Source organism: Bufo gargarizans, chromosome 5 (genome assembly GCF_014858855.1).
Source record: "Bufo gargarizans isolate SCDJY-AF-19 chromosome 5, ASM1485885v1, whole genome shotgun sequence".
In the NCBI taxonomy this organism is placed as follows: domain Eukaryota; kingdom Metazoa; phylum Chordata; class Amphibia; order Anura; family Bufonidae; genus Bufo; species Bufo gargarizans.
Window position 1 is genome coordinate 396,585,459 of NC_058084.1, and position 25,250 is coordinate 396,610,708.

At 44.5% G+C, this 25,250-nt stretch overlaps 1 pseudogene; it reads left to right on the forward strand.

The window, feature by feature from the left end:
• Window positions 1–25,250, forward strand: part of LOC122939475 — a 200,068-nt pseudogene that overhangs the window by 150,125 nt on the left and 24,693 nt on the right.

Sequence of the window (25,250 nt, forward strand, 5' to 3'; positions counted from 1 at the left end):
AAGTGGCCTTTTTAAAGGGTATGAGCAAATGGCAGGTGTTACGAATGAGCTGCCACTGGCTGACATTTAAATTACACAGGGGAGTACTCCTGTCAGCTTGGATCATTAAGAAATTGTTTATGGCCTTTCTCTGTTCGCATAGTCGGTCCAACATATGGAGAGTGGAATTCCAACGGGTGGAAATGTCGCATATCAGCCTATGTTGGGGAATGCCGTTCTGCCGGTGCAGCTCAAGGAGGGTGTGCTTTGCAGTGTTTGAGTGGTTGAAGTGCATGCAAAGTTTCCTGGCCATTTTTAGGATGTCTTGAAGATGGGTGGAAAACTTCAGAAACCACTTGACAACCAGATTGAACACGTGTGCCATGCAGGGCGCATGACTCTGCCCTCCTTGACGCAGCACCAACACCATGTTCTTCCCGGTGAAGGACATGCATAGTCCCTGACTGTAGTTACAGCTCCACACGTTGGCGCTGCCGTGCACTCAGGCAGACACAGACAGGCTAAAGGACTGGCCCACCTTTTGTTCATAATAGTGATAGACATTGGCCGGGACGGTTCGCAAATGTTTGTTTGCTCTCAAATGTTTGCGAACCGTGTGTTCACAGCGGGCCCCATGGACTTGAATGGCAGGTGAACCTGAAAAACCGTCAGGTTATATTTGCCAAAGAAGTGCACAAATAGTCCTACAACATGGACAGTGACATACCAGATGTATTATTCAAATTTGCGATCTCCATTCATAATTTTTTTCAATGTAAAATATCGGCAATGTAAGTTTCTTGTATGCCTATGCGCAAAATAGGCACGGCCTACTACAGCAACTGGTTTCCACCAGACCGAAGTTGGATGCGATCAGAAAAGATGGTTGGCAACAATTTTTGCCATTAAAGCAGTGCATTTGATTACATTTCACATGCATGTTAGAACAATCGTTGTACAGTACAGACCAAAAGTTTGGACACATCTTCTCATTCAAAGAGTTTTCTTTATCTTCATGACTATTAAAATTGTAGATTCACACCGAAGGCATCAAAACTATGAATTAACACATGTGGAATTATATACATAACAAAAAAGTGGAGGAGGTCTGCTATGCAATTATCAGAGCTTTGCCCACTATTATCAGTTGGGCATCTATCTATTGAAACCTGCAAGAATTTACCAACTATCCTGAGTCCCCTGATGAACCAGCCTTGATTACGTCTGGGGAAACGTGTCGGGACATATTGCCAAAGAAGGGATGAACATCATTGATCCGTTTAGGCAGGGTATCAATAGGCGACAGTGAGGGTTTAGCTACAAAGAGGTGGGGTCGCCCCTTTCGGGGCGGGTGCTCCGCCTGTAGGCAGGGGTACATTGAGGGTTGTATTAGGGATATTGTTCCCTTCCCCTTATCCACCACCTCTCTTTCTACCGTTTGGCCAGGTCCACAGTCATCTAACTGTAAGTTGCCGCAAATTTTTCTATACATCGGACTTCATTATCCTGATACGTCCAAGTAAGGCCTTGTCTAATTATTTGACGTAGCCTAATATATATACTAAAAAGGGGTATTATTTTAACCAATAACAGTAAAAGTTATGTTTTATATGAAAAGTCATTTTTCTCTGTGATGTCTAACAAAAAAGTGTGAAACAACTGAAAATATGTCATATTCTAGGTTCTTTAGTAGCCACCTTTTGCTTTGATTACTGCTTTGTACACTCTTCGCATTCTCTTGATGAGCTTTAAGAGGTAGTCACCTGAAATGGTTTTCACTTCACAGGTGTGCCCTGTCAGGTTTAATAAGTGGGATGTCTTATGGCAAGAAAAAAGCAGCTAAGTAAAGAAAAACGAATGGCCATCATTACTTTAAGGAATGAAGGTCAGTCAGTCCGAAAAATTGGGAAAACTTTGAAATTGTCCCCAAGTGCAGTCACAAAAACCATCAAGCGCTACAAAGAAACTGGCTCACATGCGGACCACCCCAGGAAAGGAAGACCAAGAGTCACCTCTGCTGCGGAGGATAAGTTCATCCGAGTCAACAGCCTCAGAAATTGCAGGTTAACAGCAGCTCAGATTAGAGACCAGGTCAATGCCACACAGAGTTCTATCAGCAGACACATCTCTAGAACAACTGTTAAGAGGAGACTGTGTGAATCAGGTCTTCATGGTAGAATATCTGCTAGGAAACCACTGCTAAGAACAGGCAACAAGCAGAAGAGACTTGTTTAGGCTAAAGAACACAAGGAATGGACATTAGACCAGTGGAAATCTGTGCTTTGGTCTGATGAGTCCAAATTTGAGATCTCTGGTTCCAACCACCATGTCTGTGTGCAACACAGAAAAGGTGAACGGATGGACTCTACATGCCTGATTCCCACCGTGAAGCATGGAGGAGGAGGTGTGATGGTGTGGGGGTGCTTTGCTGGTGACACTGTTGGGGATTTATTCAAAATTGATGGCATACTGAACCAGCATGGCTACCACAGCATCTTGCAGCGGCATGCTATTCCATCCGGTTTGCGTTTAGTTGGGCTATCATTTATTTATTAACAGGACAATGACCCCAAACACACCTCCAGGCTGTGTAAGGGCTATTTGATCATGAAGAAGAGTGATGGGGTGCTGCGCCAGATGACCTGGCCTCCACAGTCACCGAACCTGAACCCAATTGAAATGGTTTGGGGTGAGCAGGACCGCAGAGTGAAGGCAAAAGGGCCAACAAGTGCTAAGCATCTCTGGGAACTCCTTCAAGACTATAGGAAGACCATTTCAGGTGACTACCTCTTGAAGCTCATCAAGAGAATGCAAAGCAGTAATCAAAGCAAAAGGTGGCTACTTTGAAGAACCTAGAATATGACATATTTTCAGTTGTTTCACACTTTTCTGTTATGTATATAATTCCACATGTGTTAATTCATAGTTTTGATGCCTTCAGTGTCAATCTCCAATTTTCATAGTCATGAAAATAAAGAAAACTCTTTGAATGAGAAAGTGTGTCCAAACTTTTGGTCTGTACTGTATATGCAGACAGAGTGTTTAAAAAAAAAAAAAAGCGCCATTGCAAAAATCCCTAATGATGCGATTTTATTTTATTTTTATTTATTTTTTTGCGGTACACACAACTTTACATTTTATAATGTACATGAGATATTAGTGATTGGTGCACTAAGTATTGTTGTGAGAACTTGCCACTCCAATACAGGCCCCAAAAATTAGCCAATAGGCATTCACCAGACAACAAACAACTTTGTAGGATTCTGTGGCTGGAGGGACATTAGGCAGTCACAGGATAAATATGTAACTGTCGGCTAATACAGGCCACACAAATTAGGCAGTCAACGGACATAAAAGGCCTCTTATGCCGCAGTATTTACCTAAGACAGGGACCATGATTTGTTGTGGGTGGTAGCGGATATTTGTGGGCTGTCATGAGGAAATTCAATCAAACATGGTTGACTCGTCACTAGAGTTGAGCGAACACCTGGATGTTCGGGTTCGAGAAGTTCGGCCGAACATCCCGGAAATGTTCGGGTTCGGGATCCGAACCCGATCCGAACTTCGTCCCGAACCCGAACCCCATTGAAGTCAATGGGGACCCGAACTTTTCGGCACTAAAAAGGCTGTAAAACAGCCCAGGAAAGAGCTAGAGGGCTGCAAAAGGCAGCAACATGTAGGTAAATCCCCTGCAAACAAATGTGGATAGGGAAATGAATTAAAATTAAAATTAAATAAATAAAAATTAACCAAAATCAATTGGAGAGAGGTTCCATAGCAGAGAATCTGGCTTCCCGTCACCCACCACTGGAACAGTCCATTCTCAGATATTTAGGCCCCGGCACCCAGGCAGAGGAGAGAGGTCCCGTAACAGAGAATCTGTCTTCATGTCAGCAGAGAATTAGTCTGCATGTCATAGCAGAGAATGAGGCTTCACGTCAGCCACCACTGCAACAGTCCATTGGCATATATTTAGGCCCAGCACACACACAGGCAGAGGAGAGAGGTCCCGTAACAGACAATCTGGCTTCATGTCAGCAGAGAATCAGTCTGCATGTCATAGCAGAGAATCAGGCTTCACGTCAGCCACCACTGCAACAGTCCATTGGCATATATTTAGGCCCAGCACACACACAGGCAGAGGAGAGAGGTCCCGTAACAGAGAATCTGGCTTCATGTCAGCAGAGAATCAGTCTGCATGTCATAGCAGAGAATGAGGCTTCACGTCACCCACCACTGCAACAGTCCATTGGCATATATTTAGGCCTAGCACACAGGCAGAGCAGAGAGGTCCCGTAACAGACAATCTGGCTTCATGTCAGCAGAGAATCAGTCTGCATGTCATAGCAGAGAATGAGGCTTCACGTCAGCCACCACTGCAACAGTCCATTGGCATATATTTAGGCCTAGCACACAGGCAGAGCAGAGAGGTCCCGTAACAGACAATCTGGCTTCATGTCAGCAGAGAATCAGTCTGCATGTCATAGCAGAGAATCAGGCTTCACGTCAGCCACCACTGCAACAGTCCATTGTCATAAATTTAGGCCCAGCACCCAGGCAGAGGAGAGAGGTCCCGTAACAGACAATCTGGCTTCATGTCAGCAGAGAATTAGTCTGCATGTCATAGCAGAGAATCAGGCTTCATGTCAGCCACCACTGCAACAGTCCATTGGCATATATTTAGGCCCAGCACCCAGGCAGAGGAGGGAGGTCCCGTAACAGAGAATCTGTCTTCATGTCAGCAGAGAATCAGTCTGCATGTCATAGCAGAGAATGAGGCTTCACGTCACCCACCACTGCAACAGTCCATTGGCATATATTTAGGCCTAGCACACAGGCAGAGCAGAGAGGTCCCGTAACAGACAATCTGGCTTCATGTCAGCAGAGAATCAGTCTGCATGTCATAGCAGAGAATCAGGCTTCACGTCAGCCACCACTGCAACAGTCCATTGGCATATATTTAGGCCTAGCACACAGGCAGAGCAGAGAGGTCCCGTAACAGACAATCTGGCTTCATGTCAGCAGAGAATCAGTCTGCATGTCATAGCAGAGAATGAGGCTTCACGTCAGCCACCACTGCAACAGTCCATTGGCATATATTTAGGCCTAGCACACAGGCAGAGCAGAGAGGTCCCGTAACAGACAATCTGGCTTCATGTCAGCAGAGAATCAGTCTGCATGTCATAGCAGAGAATCAGGCTTCACGTCAGCCACCACTGCAACAGTCCATTGTCATAAATTTAGGCCCAGCACCCAGGCAGAGGAGAGAGGTCCCGTAACAGACAATCTGGCTTCATGTCAGCAGAGAATTAGTCTGCATGTCATAGCAGAGAATCAGGCTTCATGTCAGCCACCACTGCAACAGTCCATTGGCATATATTTAGGCCCAGCACCCAGGCAGAGGAGGGAGGTCCCGTAACAGAGAATCTGTCTTCATGTCAGCAGAGAATCAGTCTGCATGTCATAGCAGAGAATGAGGCTTCACGTCAGCCACCACTGCAACAGTCCATTGGCATATATTTAGGCCTAGCACACAGGCAGAGGAGAGGTTCATTCAACTTTGGGTAGCCTCGCAATATAATGGTAAAATGAAAATAAAAATAGGATTGAATGAGGAAGTGCCCTGGAGTCCAATAATATATGGTTATGGGGAGGTAGTTAATGTCTAATCTGGACAAGGGACGGACAGGTCCTGTGGGATCCATGCCTGGTTCATTTTTATGAACGTCAGCTTGTCCACATTGGCTGTAGACAGGCGGCTGCGTTTGTCTGTAATGACGCCCCCTGCCGTGCTGAATACACGTTCAGACAAAACGCTGGCTGCCGGGCAGGCCAGCACCTCCAAGGCATAAAAGGCTAGCTCTGGCCACGTGGACAATTTAGAGACCCAGAAGTTGAATGGGGCCGAACCATCAGTCAGTACGTGGAGGGGTGTGCACACGTACTGTTCCACCATGTTAGTGAAATGTTGCCTCCTGCTAACACGTTGCGTATCAGGTGGTGGTGCAGTTAGCTGTGGCGTGTTGACAAAAGTTTTCCACATCTCTGCCATGCTAACCCTGCCCTCAGAGGAGCTGGCCGTGACACAGCTGCCTTGGCGACCTCTTGCTCCTCCTCTGCCTTGGCCTTGGGCTTCCACTTGTTCCCCTGTGACATTTGGGAATGCTCTCAGTAGCGCGTCTACCAACGTGCGCTTGTACTCGCGCATCTTCCTATCACGCTCCAGTGCAGGAAGTAAGGTGGGCACATTGTCTTTGTAGCGTGGATCCAGCAGGGTGGCAACCCAGTAGTCCGCACAGGTTAAAATGTGGGCAACTCTGCTGTCGTTGCGCAGGCACTGCAGCATGTAGTCGCTCATGTGTGCCAGGCTGCCCAGGGGTAAGGACAAGCTGTCCTCTGTGGGAGGCGTATCGTCATCGTCCTGCCTTTCCCCCCAGCCACGCACCAGTGATGGACCCGAGCTGCGTTGGGTGCCACCCCGCTGTGACCATGCTTCATCCTCATCCTCCTCCACCTCCTCCTCATCCTCGTCCTCCTCGTCCTCCAGTAGTGGGCCCTGGCTGGCCACATTTGTACCTGGCCTCTGCTGTTGCCAAAAACCTCCCTCTGAGTCACTTCGAAGAGACTGGCCTGAAAGTGCTAAAAATGACCCCTCTTCCTCCTCCTCCTCCTCCTCCTCCTGGGCCACCTCCTCTTCCATCATCGCCCTAAGTGTTTTCTCAAGGAGACATAGAAGTGGTATTGTAACGCTGATAACGGTGTCATCGCCACTGGCCATGTTGGTGGAGTACTCGAAACAGCGCAACAGGGCACACAGGTCTCGCATGGAGGCCCAGTCATTGGTGGTGAAGTGGTGCTGTTCTGTAGTGCGACTGACCCGTGCGTGCTGCAGCTGAAACTCCACTATGGCCTGCTGCTGCTCGCACAGTCTGTCCAGCATGTGCAAGGTGGAGTTCCACCTGGTGGGCACGTCGCATATGAGGCGGTGAGCGGGAAGGCCGAAGTTACGCTGTAGCGCAGACAGGCGAGCAGCAGCAGGATGTGAACGCCGGAAGCGCGAACAGACGGCCCGCACTTTATGCAGCAGCTCTGACATGTCGGGGTAGTTGTGAATGAACTTCTGCACCACCAAATTCAGCACATGCGCCAAGCAAGGGATGTGCGTCAAATTGGCTAGTCCCAGAGCTGCAACGAGATTTCGCCCATTATCACACACCACCAGGCCGGGCTTGAGGCTCACCGGCAGCAACCACTCGTCGGTCTGTTGTTCTATACCCCGCCACAACTCCTGTGCGGTGTGGGGCCTGTCCCCCAAACATATGAGTTTCAGAATGGCCTGCTGACGTTTACCCCGGGCTGTGCTGAAGTTGGTGGTGAAGGTGTGTGGCTGACTGGATGAGCAGGTGGAAGAAGAGGAGGAGGAAGCCGAGAAGGAGGAGGTGGCAACAGGAGGCAAAGAATGTTGCCCTGCGATCCTTGGCGGCGGAAGGACGTGCGCCAAACAGCTCTCCGCCTGGGGCCCAGCTGCCACTACATTTACCCAGTGTGCAGTTAGGGAGATATAGCGTCCCTGGCCGTGCTTACTGGTCCACGTATCTGTGGTTAGGTGGACCTTGCCACAGATGGCGTTGCGCAGTGCACACTTGATTTTATCGGATACTTGGTTGTGCAGGGAAGGCACGGCTCTCTTGGAGAAGTAGTGCCGGCTGGGAACAACATACTGTGGGACAGCAAGCGACATGAGCTGTTTGAAGCTGTCTGTGTCCACCAGCCTAAATGACAGCATTTCATAGGCCAGTAGTTTAGAAATGCTGGCATTCAGGGCCAGGGATCGAGGGTGGCTAGGTGGGAATTTACGCTTTCTATCAAATGTTTGTGAGATGGAGAGCTGAACGCTGGCGTGTGACATGGTTGAGACGCTTGGTGACGGAGGTGGTGGTGGTGGTGTTGGTGGTACATCCCCTGTTTGCTGGGCGGCAGGTGCCAACGTTCCTCCAGAGGCGGAGGAAGAGGCCGAGGCGGCAGCAGCAGAATAGGCCGAGGCGGCAGCAGCAGAAGAGGTAGCAGGGGGAGCCTGAGTGACTTCCTTGGTTTTAAGGTGTTTACTCCACTGCAGTTCATGCTTTGCATGCAGGTGCCTGGTCATGCAGGTTGTGCTCAGGTTCAGAACGTTAATGCCTCGCTTCAGGCTCTGATGGCACAGCGTGCAAACCACTCGGGTCTTGTCGTCAGCACATTGTTTGAAGAAGTGCCATGCCAGGGAACTCCTTGAAGCTGCCTTTGGGGTGCTCGGTCCCAGATGGCGGCGGTCAGTAGCAGGCGGAGTCTCTTGGCGGCGGGTGTTCTGCTTTTGCCCACTGCTCCCTCTTTTGCTACGCTGTTGGCTCGGTCTCACCACTGCCTCTTCCTCCGAACTGTGAAAGTCAGTGGCACGACCTTCATTCCATGTGGGGTCTAGGACCTCATCGTCCCCTGCATCGTCTTCCACCCAGTCTTGATCCCTGACCTCCTGTTCAGTCTGCACACTGCAGAAAGACGCAGCAGTTGGCACCTGTGTTTCGTCATCATCAGAGACATGCTGAGGTGGTATTCCCATGTCCTCATCATCAGGAAACATAAGTGGTTGTGCGTCAGTGCATTCTATGTCTTTCACTGCTGGGGAAGGGCTAGGTGGATGCCCTTGGGAAACCCTGCCAGCGGAGTCTTCAAACAGCATAAGAGACTGCTGCATAACTTGAGGCTGAGACAGTTTCCCTGGTATGCATGGGGGTGATGTGACAGACTGATGGGGTTGGTTTTCAGGCGCCATCTGTGCGCTTTCTGCAGAAGACTGGGTGGGAGATAATGTGAACGTGCTGGATCCACTGTCGGCCACCCAATTGACTAATGCCTGTACCTGCTCAGGCCTTACCATCCTTAGAACGGCATTGGGCCCCACCATATATCGCTGTAAATTCTGGCGGCTACTGGGACCTGAGGTAGTTGGTACACTAGGACGTGTGGATGTGGCAGAACGGCCACGTCCTCTCCCAGCACCAGAGGGTCCACTAACACCACCACGACCATGTCCACGTCCGCGTCCCTTACTAGATGTTTTTCTCATTGTTATGGTTCACCACAACAACAAATATATTATTTGGCCCAATGTATTGTATTCAAATTCAGCGGGATATAAATTTGAGGCCTAGTATTTAGGCGCTGGGTGACCGGTATGGATTTAGTGACAGAATTAGACTTGGAAATGCACAGAAGCGTGTGTGTGAAGTTATTCTGAATGACCCTATGTGCACCTTCAATATGATCTACCCTTTTAGGGATAGATTTCAAATAGCTCTGATATAGCAGAAACGACTAAATTATGAAATTGCTAAATTGGGAATTGTATTTCAACCCAGAACAAAAAATGTGCTTTGACGGACACTAAATAACTTTCCCAGCCACAACAGGACAGCGGTAACGAGAGATTTAGCGGGATATAAATTTGAGGCCTAGTATTTAGGCGCTGGGTGACAGGTATGGATTTAGTAACAGAATTGGACTTGGAAATGCACAGTAGCGTGTGTGTGAAGTTATTCTGAATGACCCTATGTGCACCTTGAATATTATATACCCTTTTAGGGATAGATTTCAAATAGCTCTGATATAGCAGAAACCACTAAATTATGAAATTGCTAAATTGGGAATTGTATTTCAACCCAGAACAAGAAATGTGCTTGAACGGACACTAAATAACTCGCCCAGCTACAGCACTAAGGACAGATTTAGCGGGATATAAATTTGAGGCCTAGTATTTAGGCGCTGGGTGACAGGTATGGGTTTAGTGCCAGAATTAGACTTGGAAATACACAGTAGCGGGTGTGTGTGAAGTTATTCTGAATGACCCAATGTGCACCTTGAATATTATATACCCTTTTAGGGATAGATTTCAAATAGCTCTGATATAGCAGAAACCACTAAATTATGAAATTGCTAAATTGGGAATTGTATTTCAACCCAGAACAAGAAATGTGCTTGAACGGACACTAAATAACTCGCCCAGCTACAGCACTAAGGACAGATTTAGCGGGATATAAATTTGAGGCCTAGTATTTAGGCGCTGGGTGACAGGTATGGGTTTAGTGCCAGAATTAGACTTGGAAATACACAGTAGCGGGTGTGTGTGAAGTTATTCTGAATGACCCAATGTGCACCTTGAATATTATATACCCTTTTAGGGATAGATTTCAAATAGCTCTGATATAGCAGAAACCACTAAATTATGAAATTGCTAAATTGGGAATTGTATTTCAACCCAGAACAAGAAATGTGCTTGAACGGACACTAAATAACTCGCCCAGCTACAGCACTAGGGACAGATTTAGCTGGATATAAATTTGAGGCCTAGTATTTAGGCGCTGGGTGACAGGTATGGGTTTAGTGCCAGAATTAGACTTGGAAATACACAGTAGCGGGTGTGTGTGAAGTTATTCTGAATGACCCAATGTGCACCTTGAATATTATATACCCTTTTAGGGATAGATTTCAAATAGCTCTGATATAGCAGAAACCACTAAATTATGAAATTGCTAAATTGGGAATTGTATTTCAACCCAGAACAAGAAATGTGCTTGAACGGACACTAAATAACTCGCCCAGCTACAGCACTAAGGACAGATTTAGCGGGATATAAATTTGAGGCCTAGTATTTAGGCGCTGGGTGACAGGTATGGGTTTAGTGCCAGAATTAGACTTGGAAATACACAGTAGCGGGTGTGTGTGAAGTTATTCTGAATGACCCAATGTGCACCTTGAATATTATATACCCTTTTAGGGATAGATTTCAAATAGCTCTGATATAGCAGAAACCACTAAATTATGAAATTGCTAAATTGGGAATTGTATTTCAACCCAGAACAAGAAATGTGCTTGAACGGACACTAAATAACTCGCCCAGCTACAGCACTAAGGACAGATTTAGCGGGATATAAATTTGAGGCCTAGTATTTAGGCGCTGGGTGACAGGTATGGGTTTAGTGCCAGAATTAGACTTGGAAATACACAGTAGCGGGTGTGTGTGAAGTTATTCTGAATGACCCAATGTGCACCTTGAATATTATATACCCTTTTAGGGATAGATTTCAAATAGCTCTGATATAGCAGAAACCACTAAATTATGAAATTGCTAAATTGGGAATTGTATTTCAACCCAGAACAAGAAATGTGCTTGAACGGACACTAAATAACTCGCCCAGCTACAGCACTAGGGACAGATTTAGCTGGATATAAATTTGAGGCCTAGTATTTAGGCGCTGGGTGACAGGTATGGGTTTAGTGCCAGAATTAGACTTGGAAATACACAGTAGCGGGTGTGTGTGAAGTTATTCTGAATGACCCAATGTGCACCTTGAATATTATATACCCTTTTAGGGATAGATTTCAAATAGCTCTGATATAGCAGAAACCACTAAATTATGAAATTGCTAAATTGGGAATTGTATTTCAACCCAGAACAAGAAATGTGCTTGAACGGACACTAAATAACTCGCCCAGCTACAGCACTAAGGACAGATTTAGCGGGATATAAATTTGAGGCCTAGTATTTAGGCGCTGGGTGACCGGTATGGATTTAGTGACAGAATTAGACTGGGATATGGCCAAAAAATAAACAGACTATTGCTGGTTAAATGCACTTGGTGTGACAGCTTCACCCTGATGTAGGCTTTAGCCAAAAAACAACCACACCATTGAGGGTTAAATGCACTTGGTGACAGGCGCAGCTTGCCCCTGATTTAGTATATGGCCAAAAAATGAACAGACTATTGCTGGTTAAATGCACTTGGTGTGACAGCTTCACCCTGATGTAGGCTTTAGCCAAAAAACAACCACACCATTGAGGGTTAAATGCACTTGGTGACAAGCGCAGCTTGCCCCTGATTTTGTATATGGCCAAAAAATGAACAGACTATTGCTGGTTAAATGCACTTGGTGTGACAGCTTCACCCTGATGTAGGCTTTAGCCAAAAAACAACCACACCATTGAGGGTTAAATGCACTTGGTCGCAGCTTGTGCTGGCGCACCACAAGACACAAAATGGCCGCCGATCACCCCAGAAAAATGTGACTGACAAACGGTCTGGGCCGCCTAAAAACAGTGAGCAATTGAGGATCAGCAGCTCAATGATCCACAGCTGCAGATCGATCAGTTAATCAAGTCCTTTGGAGGAGTTAATCTGCCTAATCTCGCCCTACTGTCGCAGCCGCAACCTCTCCCTACGCTAATCAGAGCAGAGTGACGGGCGGCGCTATGTGACTCCAGCTTAAATAGAGGCTGGGTCACATGGTGCTCTGGCCAATCACAGCCATGCCAATAGTAGGCATGGCTGTGATGGCCTCTTGGGGCAAGTAGTATGACGCTTGTTGATTGGCTGCTTTGCAGCCTTTCAAAAAGCGCCAAGAAAGCGTCACAAAAGCGCGAAGAAAGCGACGAACACCGAACCCGAACCCGGACTTTTACGAAAATGTCCGGGTTCGGGTCCGTGTCACGGACACCCCAAAATTCGGTACGAACCCGAACTATACAGTTCGAGTTCGCTCATCCCTACTCGTCACATGTGTTGAATTCCTCTGAGATCCATGTCTCATTCATTTTTAGAAAGTGAGGTAGTCCACACTGTCGTGAAGTGCCAGCTCTGGCCCCAGGTCAAGCCTGCACACCTAGCAGATAAGGGGTTCATCGCTTCTCAGAGCATGCACATCGGCTGTTAACCCGATGTAGTCGGATACCTTTCAGTCTAGGCGTTCCCTGAGGCTGGATCCGGAGGACGGCTGTCAATGGGTTAGCTGCAAGGATGATCTCATATCTGAAGTGACCAACACATCTTCAAACGCCCTCTTGCATGCGCTGTTGGATTGGTACCCGCAACTGTTTCTCTGTGAGTGGAAATTCCTCTGCCAGCACAGCATGGCAACGTCTCACCTGGCACGTCGAATAGGTTCTGGGGAGCTTGGAAGGGTGAAGCGGAAGAGGCGGTAGCAGTGGAAAAGAGGGAGTCAGCCGAGAAGGAGACGGAGGATGGAGTAGGAGGAGGAGAAGAAGAGGCAGGCCTGCATGCAATCCGTGGCTGTAACACCAAATCTACACAGGTGCCATGGGTTGCATGCTTGATGGCCGTCAGAAGGTTCACCCAGTGGGCAGTAAATGTTAGGTACCTTTCCTTTAGTTGTCTGATGTCACTTGAGATTAAGTGGATTACCGAAATGACCATTTAAGAACCATTTAAGAACCGCTGGGTTGCTGATCAAGACACGACCAGTAGATGACACCGGGAGCTCAGACCTCTCACTGCGACTCCTGCTGCCACGCCCACTTACTCTGCTGCGACCTGTGCCTGCGCCAGAAATATTTAGGTCTCTGCCACTCCCCTGTGCAGGGCCTGGCACTTCTCTGTCTGACATACTGTTAGATTAAATAAATAAATAGGAAATTAAAACATCCCAAAAAAATCAGCAATTTTCTCACTTCACTGATAAGCCTTTTTGTTTTTCCACTAATACATACCACATAAGTCTTTAGAACCTATAACTGCACCACTGAACTGGAAATATATATATTTTTGCCACTAATACACACCAAAAAGGGCTGTAATTTTCTCACTTCACCACACAACGGAAAATACTTTTTTTTGTACCACTAATACACGCAAAAAAAAGGCTTCAGAACATATAACTGCACCGCTGAACGGCAAATAATATAATTTTTTGGCCACTAATACATACCAAAAATGGCTTTAGAACATATAACTGCAGCATTGAATGGCAAATAGGCACTTACTTTTTTCCACTTACTCCACAAAAGGCTTCAGAACATATAACTGCACCGCTGAGCGGCAAATAATATATATTTTTTTCCCACTAATACACGCCAAAAAGGGCTTTATAACCGATAACTGCACCGCTGAATGGCAAATAGGCCCTTTTTTTTCCATTTATACATAGAAACATAGAATGTGTCGGCAGATAAGAACCATTTGGCCCATCTAGTCTGCCCAATATACTGAATACTATGAATAGGCCCAGGTCCTATCTTATATAAAGGATGGCCTTATGCCTATCCCATGCATGCTTAAACTCCTTCACTGTATTTGCAGCTACCACTTCTGCAGGAAGGCTATTCCACACATCCACTACTCTCTCTGCAAAGTAGTACTTCCTGATATTACTTTTAAACCTTTGCCCCTCTAATTTAAAACTATGTCCTCTTGTAGCAGTTTTTCTTCTTTAAAATATTCTCTCCTCTTTTACCTTGTTGATTCCCTTTATGTATTTAAAAGTTCCTATCATATCCCCTCTGTCTCGTCTTTCTTCCAAGCTATACATGTCAAGGTCCTTTAATCTTTCCTGGTAAGTTTTATCCTGCAATCCAAAAAGGACTTTAGAACAAATAACTGTACCGCTGAACGTCAAATAGTCTATATTTTATTGCCACTAATACACGCCACATAAGGCTTCAGAACATAACTGCACCGCTGAAGGCAAATAATATATATTCTTGCGCCACTAATACATGCCAAATTTACAAACAACATCTCTTAGCAACCATCAGTGAAAAACGCATTGCATCCGCACTTCCGGATGCAATGCATTTTTCACTGAAGCCCCATTCACTTCTATGAGGCCAGGGCTGCGTGAAAAACTCAGAATATGGCCTCATGCACATGACCGTGCCGTTTTTTGCAGCCCGCAAACCGCAAATCCGCAAAAAACGGAAGGCGCCCGTGTTGCGGGCAAGAATTTGCGGACAAGAATAGGACATGTTATATTTTTTTTGCGGGGCCGCGGAACGTAGCCACGTATGCGGACAGCACACGGAGTGTTGTCCGCATCTTTTGCGGCTCCATTGAAATGAATGGGTCCGCATCCGAGCCGCCAAAACGGTGGCTCGGATGCGGACCCAAACAAAAGCCGTGTGCATGAGGCCTATAGAACATGCTGCGTTTGTCACACAATGCAGAACTGATGCGTGAAAAAAAACGCTCATGTACACAGATCCATTGAAATGAATGGGTCAGGATTCAGTGCGGGTGCTATGCGTTCACGTCACGCATTGCACTTGTGCAGAAAACTCGCTTATGTGAAAGGGGCCTCATGGGTCCTGGGATGCGGAGATGCAAAAAGATTCTCTTCTTTTAAAGAAAAGGAGTTTATTGCACAAAAGTAGCAAAATGAAAGAAAGAAAACACGGGATCTTCAAGCAAAATGGCCACAACCGCCTCTTCGTGCTCAAATGGATGAGGCAAGTATGATTATTTTTTTTATTTATTTTTTACCGCCATTTCAGGGAAATTTGATTTGTTACCACAAAGCACGAGGAAATTCGTCTTCATGGCAAATCGAATATTCCCTGAAATTCAGATTGAAGTCCACTGAGTGAGAATACTTTGATTTGCTTAACACTAATCAGTGTAATTGTACTGACCCAGAGAATAAAGTTATTTTTGGAGAAATATGAACGCCGAAAAATTTCTAACATAAAAGTCAGCAGCTGTATTGCTTTTTTTTCCCATTTCCCTCCCAGATAGAGTTAATAAAAATTAATCAGCAAGTTATGTATACCTCAAAATGGCTCTATTAAAAATTACTTGTCCTGCAAAAAAAAAAAAAAAAAGCCTTCATTCAGGTACATAGACGGAAAAATATAAGTTGTAGCTTTTGGCGAATGAAAAAGAAAAAAAAAACACTTGGTCAGTAACGCCATAAACAGGCTGGTCACTAACGGGTTAAAGGGGTTTTTCAGGTTTAATATATTGATGGCCTATGCTCAGTACAGGCAATCAATATCAGGTGAGTGGGGGTGGGTCCAACTCAGCATGCAGCCTGTTCAATGTTTACATGGGTCCATCTACCTGCACACCAACTACTAAGGTAGTTTAGGATAAGGCAACATTCACATGAACGTTGTGTTTTGCGGATCCGCAAAACGCGGATACCAGCCCATGTGCATTCTGCAATTTGCAGACCGCACATGCGGCAGCTATCATAGAAAATGCCTATTCTTGTCTGCAATTGCGGACAAGAATAGGACATATTCTATTTTTTTAGCGGGTCCGCGGCACGTAGCAACTGATGCGGACAGCACACGGTGTGCTGTCCGCATCTTTTGCGTCCCCATAGAAATGAATGGGTCCGCACCCGGATGTGAACTCATTCATACGGTCTTGTGAATGTAGCCTAATGTAGCTTTATCCCATTCAAATGAACAGCATGAAGCTGCAATGCCCACTACTAAGTAGACGGATTACAGGTAGACTGATCCATGTCAACAACAAAAACACCGCACTGCGGACCCATCGAGCAACTGATTGCGCTGATCTGCAGGAATTCAGCCACAGACATTGTATAGACATAGTCCCAGCCATAGGCATGCATAGGCTTGTCCCAAAACGCCACTAGTAAAATATAAATGTAACGTAAACCAAAAATCAAACTGGCAGATTTTCAATTTTTTGTTGATTCACCTCTAAAGAAAGTTTTTATATGCGCCCCAATATGGTATCAATGAAAAGAACAAATTGCCCCCCCCCCCTAAAAAAAAATGAGCCTTCTGTAGACTTGCAAAGCAAAAATATTTTATATTTTTTTAAAAGTTTTAGTTTTAAGTATTAAAACACAAGAAAAACTATAGAAATACAAAATCGCTGCAATTGTAATGACCTGGAAAATGAAGGGGACAGGTCAGATTTACCGCATGAGAAACCCCAAAAATTTGTGGCAGAGTTCTTTTTTTTTCAAATTTCACCCAATTTGGAATTTTTTCCTGTTTCCTACTACATTGGCATAATACATGGTACTATATGAAAGCAAAACTTGTCCTGCAAAAATGCGAATGATGTCTGTGTTGCATCCATTTTTCTTTTTTGCTGGACAGTGGAACGGACATATGGATGCGTACAGTGCACGATGTGCTGACTGCAGACCCATTGAAATGAATAGGTCTACATTCAATGGTCAAAAAATTTGGATCAGGTGCGGACCAAAAATACAGTCGTGTGAATGGGGCCTTGTGAAAGGAAAAATTAAAAAGTTATAGCTGCGGGAAAGATAGCAGTAAAAAAACGAAGTGCAAAAATGGAACAAGACGCTGTCCTGAAAGGGGTTAAAACACATCAACTTCAAGAACTAACTGCCCTCTTGCCTTATGTATCCCACCCCTCGAAAGGTGCCATTGTCACAAAGTAAGCAATGATATTCAAAAGACCTGTCCGTGGTTTTGATATAGCTCTGTGTGTCCATCGCGGTTGGAGCTGTTTCATGATAGAGTGCATGAAATCTGTGTGGGCATATATGGTCATTAAATTATACAGTTCACTCTGTAACCTTTTATAGAACAGTTTACCCCAAAAATTGAGGTAAGCTGATTAATAAATATGGGCCTAGGTATTTAGTAGACATAATGAACCTCTTTCTGCCATGAATATTTTTCATTTTTTGCCTCCCCAATTTTTAAGCGCTATAACTTTTTTTTTCTACACAAAGACTTATCAGGACGAGTTGTAGTTTGTTACTTTGACATATCATGTATGGAAAAACGGGGGGAAAATCTTTGCAAGGTGAAAAAAAAGATTTTTTTTTAGCTTTGTTTTAATGCCATTGACTTAAAAAAAAAACTAAACACTACCTTTCTTTGGGTCAGTTGAATACTGCAATAGCAAATTTGTATATTTTTTCTGATGCTTTACTACTTGTAAAAATACTTTGGAAAAAAATTGTTTTATGTCACCCTTTTTTGACACCCATAATTTTTTTTATATTCTGATTTAAAGACCTGCGTGAAAGCGTGTTTTTTTGTGAGGTAATTTTAATGGTACCATTTTGGGGTGCCAAAGACTTTTTAATCAGTTTGTTCAAGTTATTTGGGGTAGGGGTGATGTGTAACCATACAAATCAGAAATTTGAGCATTTAGATTTTTTTATGTCATGGTGTTCACCGTACAGAAAAATTATTTTTGCATTTTAATAGTTCCGACATTTCCGTATAGTGTGTTGTGCTTGCAAGCACAGCTACCGCTCCTGGGTTGCAGGGTGGGAACAACCCCTGGAAACGAGCAGTGTATAATGTGATGAACAAATGAATCCAGCCAGCAAAGGAGGAGATATGGAAAAATCACAGTACATTAGCAAGTGCCTTGTATTAACTTTCTCTACATGATAAATGCCATTTGCTGAAATGAAACAACCCCTTTAGGCCTCTTTCACACGAGCGAGTTTTCTGCGCTGGTGCAATGCGTGACGTCAGCACATTGCACCCGCACTAAATCCGGACCCATTCATTTCAATAGGGCTGTGCACATGAGCGGTGATTTTCACGCATCACTTGTGCGTTGCGTGAAAATCGCAGCATGTTCTACAGATCCTTCTAAAAAAATTAGCATATCGTGATAAAGTTCATTATTTTCTGTAATGTACTGATAAACATTAGACTTTCATATATTTTAGATTCATTACACACCAACTGAAGTAGTTCAAGCCTTTTATTGTTTTAATATTGATGATTTTGGCATACAGCTCATGAAAACCCAAAATTTCTATCTAAAAAAATTAGCATATCATGAAAAGGTTCTCTAAACGAGCTATTAACCTAATCATCTGAATCAACGAATTAACTCTAAACACCTGCAAAAGATTCCTGAGGCTTTTAAAAACTCCCAGCCTGGTTCATTACTCAAAACCGCAATCATGGGTAAGACTGCCGACCTGACTGCTGTCCAGAAGGCCATCATTGACACCCTCAAGCAAGAGGGTAAGACACAGAAAGAAATTTCTGAACGAATAGGCTGTTCCCAGAGTGCTGTATCAAGGCACCTCAGTGGGAAGTCTGTGGGAAGGAAAAAGTGTGGCAGAAAACGCTGCACAACGAGAAGAGCTGACCAGACCCTGAGGAAGATTGTGGAGAAGGACTGATTCCAGACCTTGGGGGACCTGCGGAAGCAGTGGACTGAGTCTGGAGTAGAAACATCCAGAGCCACCGTGTACAGGCATGTGCAGGAAATGGGCTACAGGTGCCGCATTCCCCAGGTCAAGCCACTTTTGAACCAGAAACAGCGGCAGAAGCGCCTGACCTGGGCTACAGAGAAGCAGCACTGGACTGTTGCATGTCATTCGGAAATCAAGGTGCCAGAGTCTGGAGGAAGACTGGGGAGAGGGAAATGCCAAAATGCCTGAAGTCCAGTGTCAAGTACCCACAGGCAGTGATGGTCTGGGGTGCCATGTCAGCTGCTGGTGTTGGTCCACTGTGTTTTATCAAGTGCAGGGTCAATGCAGCTAGCTATCAGGAGATTTTGGAGCACTTCATGCTTCCATCTGCTGAAAAGCTTTATGGAGATGAAGATTTCATTTTTCAGCATGACCTGGCACCTGCTCACAGTGCCAAAACCACTGGTAAATGGTTTACTGACCATGGTATTACTGTGCTCAATTGGCCTGCCAACTCTCCTGACCTGAACCCCATAGAGAATCTGTGGGATATTGGGAAGAGAAAGTTGAGAGACGCAAGACCCAACACTCTGGATGAGCTTAAGGCCGCTATCGAAGCCTCCTGGGCCTCCATAACACCTCAGCAGTGCCACAGGCTGATTGCCTCCATGCCACGCCACATTGAAGCAGTCATTTCTGCAAAAGGATTCCCGACCAAGTATTGAGTGCATAACTGAACATAACTATTTGAAGGTTGACTTTTTTTGAATAAAAACACTTTTCTTTTATTGGTCGGATGAAATATGCTATTTTTTTTAGATAGGAATTTGGGGTTTTCATGAGCTGTATGCCAAAATCATCAATATTAAAACAATAAAAGGCTTTAACTACTTCAGTTGTGTCCAATGAATCTAAAAATATATGAAAGTCTAATGTTTATCAGTACATTACAGAAAATAATGAACTTTATCACAATATGCAATTTTTTTTTAGAAGGGCCTGTATATTCAGTGTTTTTTATGCAACGCAGGCCCCATAGAAGTGAATGTGGCTGTGTGAAAATCTCAAGCATCCGCATCCAAGTGCGGATGCGGTGCGATTTTCAAGCATGGTTGCTAGGAGACGATCGGGATGGAGACCCGATCATTATTATTTTCCCTTATAACATGGTTATAAGAGAAAATAATAGCATTCTTAATACAGAATGCATAGTACAATAAGGCTGGAGGGGTTAAAAAAAATAAAAAATAATATAACTCACCTTAATCCACTTGATCGCGCATCCCGGATTCTCTTCTGTCTTCTTCTTTGCTGTGCACAGAAAAAGGGCCTTTGATGACGTCACTGCGCTCATCACATGGTCCGTCACATGGTCCGTCACCATGGTAAAAGGTCATGTGATGGACGATGTGATGAGCGCAGTGATCAAAAGTCCTATATCTCAAAGAAGAAGACAGAAGAGATGCCGGGCTGTGTGATCAAGTGGATTAAGGTGAATTAAATTTCTATTTTTATTTTTTAACCCCTCCGGGCCTATTGTACTATGCATTCTGTATTAATAATGCTATTATTTTACCTTATAACCATGCTATAAAGTGAAAATAATGCAATCTACACAACACCTAACCCAAACACGAACTTCTGTGAAGAAGTCCGGGTTCGGGTCTGGGTAACAAACATGACGATTTTTCTATCGCGCGTGCAAAACGCATTAAAATGTTTTGCACCCGCACGGAAAAAACGCAAACAAGGAACGCAATCGCAGTAAAAACTGACTTGTTTTAGTGTCAAAATTGCACCATTTTCCCTGAATGCATCCGGCCCCAATCCATAACGCCCATGTGAAAGGGGCCTTAAGGGTCAGTAATCTGCTATCCCTGATCACAGACATTGCATAAGGATGTCAACTGGGTAATGCAGCCATCATCTGCCAACTATGGCACCAGCTCGGTCCTCATTCAGATTTCTGTGTCCGTTTGACGTCCATAAAAAAAAAATCTGTATGTGTTTCATCCATAAAGATGTCTGTGAATGATCTTTGTTTGGTTTGGTTTTTCCTCTCTGTTTGTTATCTACAGGGTGGGCCATTTATATGGATACACCTTAATAAAATGGGAATGGTTGGTGATATTAACTTCCTGTTTGTGGCACATTAGTATATGTGAGGGCGGAAACTTTTCCAGATGGGGGTGACCATGGCGGCCATTTTGAAGTTGGCCATTTTGAATCCAACTTTTGTGTTTTCAATAGGAAGAGGGTCATGTGACACATCAAACATATTGGGAATTTCACAAGAAAAACAATGTTGTGCTTGGTTTTATTCTTTCATGAGTTATTTACAAGTTTCTGACCACTTATAAAATGTGTTCAATTTGCTGCCCATTGTGTTGGATTGTCAATGCAACCCTCTTCTCCCACTCTCCACACACTGATAGCAACACTGCAGGAGGAATGATAGCACAGGCTTCCAGTGTCCGTAGTTTCAGGTGCTGCACATCTCGTATCTTCACAGCATATGCTGAAACTACGGATACTGGATGCCTGTGCTAGCATTCCTCCTGCAGTGTTGCTATCAGTGTGTGAAGAGTGGGAGAAGAGGGTTTCATTGACAATCCAACACAATGGGCAGCACATTGAGCACATTTTATAAGTGGTCAGAAACTTGTAAATAACTCATGAAAGAATAAAGTTACATTAAAACCAAGCACCAACCACCATTGTTTTTCTTATGAAATTCCCAATAAGTTTGATGTGTCACATGACCCTCTTCATATTGAAAAAATCAAAAGTTGGATTCAAAATGTCCGACTTCAAAATGGGCTGCCATGGTCACCACCCATCTTGAAAAGTTTCCCCCCCTCACATATACTAATGTGCCACAAACAGTAAGTTAATATCACCAACCATTCCCATTTTATTAAGGTGTATCCATATAAATGGCCCACCCTGTATATTTCACAGGCACTGCTCAGCTGAAAATGACTTTCAAAAGCATCTCCTATGAGTGGACCTAACACAGACCAAACACGGATGTCATGTTGTGTCTGTGATATTCACTGACCCATAGACTTAAATTGCTCTTTCTCTAGTGTCGGCTGCAAGCAAATAACATTTTATGTTACACTAAGCAAGATATTTAAAGCTGTTTTAGAAAACTGTTTTCACTCATTATTATAGGGCTGCTATAACACAGCCTGTAAGCTGCATCTCTGTATAACCTCTCTCTATATTTTTTTTTTTAAAGAAACAAATGGAGGGAAATCTGGAGTTTAAAAACATCCAATTTGTTTATCCAACAAGACCCAATGTTCAGATTCTTCAGGGACTGGACTTGAAAGTTTCTAAAGGCCAGACTCTCGCACTGGTTGGAAGCAGCGGCTGTGGAAAAAGTACAGTGGTTCAGCTTTTGGAGCGTTTTTATGACCCTGAAGAAGGACAAGTGGTAATGTTATTGCTATTCTATATGTGACATGTAATAGAACAATACTCTGGTCATAGATCGATGTATAATGGATAACAAAAGCAACCTGCAGTATACTGTATGTATGATTTATAGATGATGTGTTCCAGGTTTGGACTGCACAGGGCCATTGTGCAAGAACTGGAGTGTGCATGGGGCCCTCACTACTTCAATAGTCCATTGTAGAGCAAAAGAGTGTGTTATAGAGCCGGAGAAGCTGAGCAGATTGATGGATATTCTTGTGGGAAAAGATTCAGTAACACTTGTAATTTATACATTTATAGCTTTACTTTAGCTAACTTAAAGGGCTGTTTCACACGAGCGGATACCGTGCGTGACATCCGCTCCGTGAATGACAGCCAAGACCCGATGCAGACTGCGGAGGCACGGAGCAGTAACATGACTGATAATGCTCCGTGCCTCTCTTGTGAGATAAAGTTGTCACTGTGATTCCGTAGTAAAGAGATCACAGAGAGGCACGGAGCATTATCAGTCATGTTACTGCTCCGTGCCTCCGCAGTCTGCATCGGGTCTTGGCTGTCATTCACGGAGCGGATGTCACGCACGGTATCCGCTCGTGTGAAACAGCCCAAAGAGTTTTCAAAGATCTTTTTACAAATGACTAGGCTGGAGCGAATTATAGATCCGAAGTTGATTTGTTCAAATACTTGGATTTTAAGGCTGTTTCCGTACCGCATTAAAATGTAATCGCTCTGTGGAGTCAAAGTTTGTTTTGCCCAAAGTCGCGCAAGACTTTGGTGAATTCTTACTGTAATCATATCTGCATATTAAAAACCTGTTTAAAATAGCGATCCGAACCAGGCTTTGGTACTGCAGTTCGGATTGCTCTTTTTAATTATTTTAAAATACGCATATATGAAAACAGTAGGAATTCACCCATGACGCACGACTTCGGGCGAGAAGATCTTTGGCTCCACGGAGATAACACATTTTAATGCTGTACGGAAACAGCATTAAAATCGAAGTATTTGAACTAATCGACTTTGGATTTATGATCTGAAGGTTTATTCGCCCAAGACTAGTAATCACCTATTCTCCGGATAGGTCATCAGTATCTGATCGGTGAGGGTCCGACACCCAGGACCCCCACAAATCAGCTTTTTGAGAAGGCTCCGGTGCTCACAGTAGCACTGCGGCTTTCTCTCTGCTCACCTTCCATGTGATAGTGGCTGTGCTTGGTTTCGCAGCTCAGCGATACTTCAATAGGGCTGATCTGCGCCTAGGCCATGTGACCGATGAACATGATGTCACATGGCATAGGGAAGCTATGAAAAGGCCGCTACTGCGAGCACTGGCGCATTCTCAAACAGCTGACGGCGGGATTACCGGGTGTTGGCTACCCACCGATCAAATATTGATGACCTATCTAGGGGATAGGTCATCAGTAAAAAAAAGAGTTTGGAAAACACCAGCCCTGTAAACAGGGGAAGTGTTATCAATGATTGATAGCATTTCGTATATACATAGGTGGCTGTCAATTTCCCTATGTAATGAGAGTTGTTAAAATAGACCAAAGCTATAGGTGGTCATTTACCATTTAAGTTTGCTGTTTTTATGTCAGTTTTAAGTCTGGCTTTGTGTGCCTGCAACAAATTTATGAACTGGAGCACCCACAGCAGTGAGCAGGTGTAATTACACCTTAGTATGGATGAGCGAACCCATGGAAGTTCGGGTTTGCCGGGTTCAGCCGAACTTTAGATCAAAATTCAGGTTCGGGACCCGAACTTGACCTGAAATTCACCCTGAACCCGGACCCCATTAAAGTGAATGAGGACCCGAACTTCACTTTATTATGATGTTATAACGGAAAATAATAGCATTCTTAAGACAGAATGCTAAATAAAATGGCCATTGAGGGGTTAAAAATAATAAATAAATAAAAACTCGCCTCATCCACTTGATCGCACAGTGGGTAACCTCTTCTTTCTTCAGGACCTGCAAAACGACCTGCAAAACAACCTGCGATGATGTCACCGCGCTCACCACGTGGTGATTATTATTATTATTTTTAACCTCTCAATGGCCATTTTATTTAGCATTCTGTCTTAAGAATGCTATTTTCCGTTCTAACCATGTTATAATGGAAAGTAATAAAATCACCCAAACACCGAACTTCAGTGAAAAAGTCCAGGTTCGGGTACCCGAAGTCGCAAAGTTCAGTACGAACCCGAACTTTGCAGTTCGGGTTCGCTCAACCCTACACCTAAGCTGTCCCATTTATTTCAATGGGACGGCTCCTTCCTATAAACTTCTGAAATTGAAAATCAGTGGGATGGCTTAGGTGTAATTACACCTGCTCACCACTGCAGATGCGACGGCTAGTAGTTAAAGGGAACCTGTCACCGGGATTTTGTGTATAGAGCTGAGGACATGGGTTGCTAGATGGCCGCAAGCACATCCGCAATACCCAGTCCCCATAGCAAAACCAATTTGATAGATATGCAAATTAACCTGAGATGAGTCCTGTCCCTGACTCCTCTCACATACAGGACTCATCTCAGGTTAATTTGCATATGTATTAAATCGGTTTTTTTCCACAATAAAAGCACACAGAGCTATGGGGACTGGGTATTGCGGATGTGCTAGCGACCATCTAGCAACCCATGTCCTCAGCTCTATACACAAAATCCCGGTGACAGGTTCCCTTTAAAGAGTGAAGAGGAGGCAGCACTGGCACAGCACACCTTCTCTTTAAACAGCTGATCAGTGGGGATGCCGGGTGTTAGACCCCCGCCGATCTGATATTGATTACTTATCCTGAGGATAGGTCATCAATAAAAATAACTTGGACAACCCCTTTAAGTTTGCCATATGTCTACAGTGCATTTTCCACTGTCCCCTG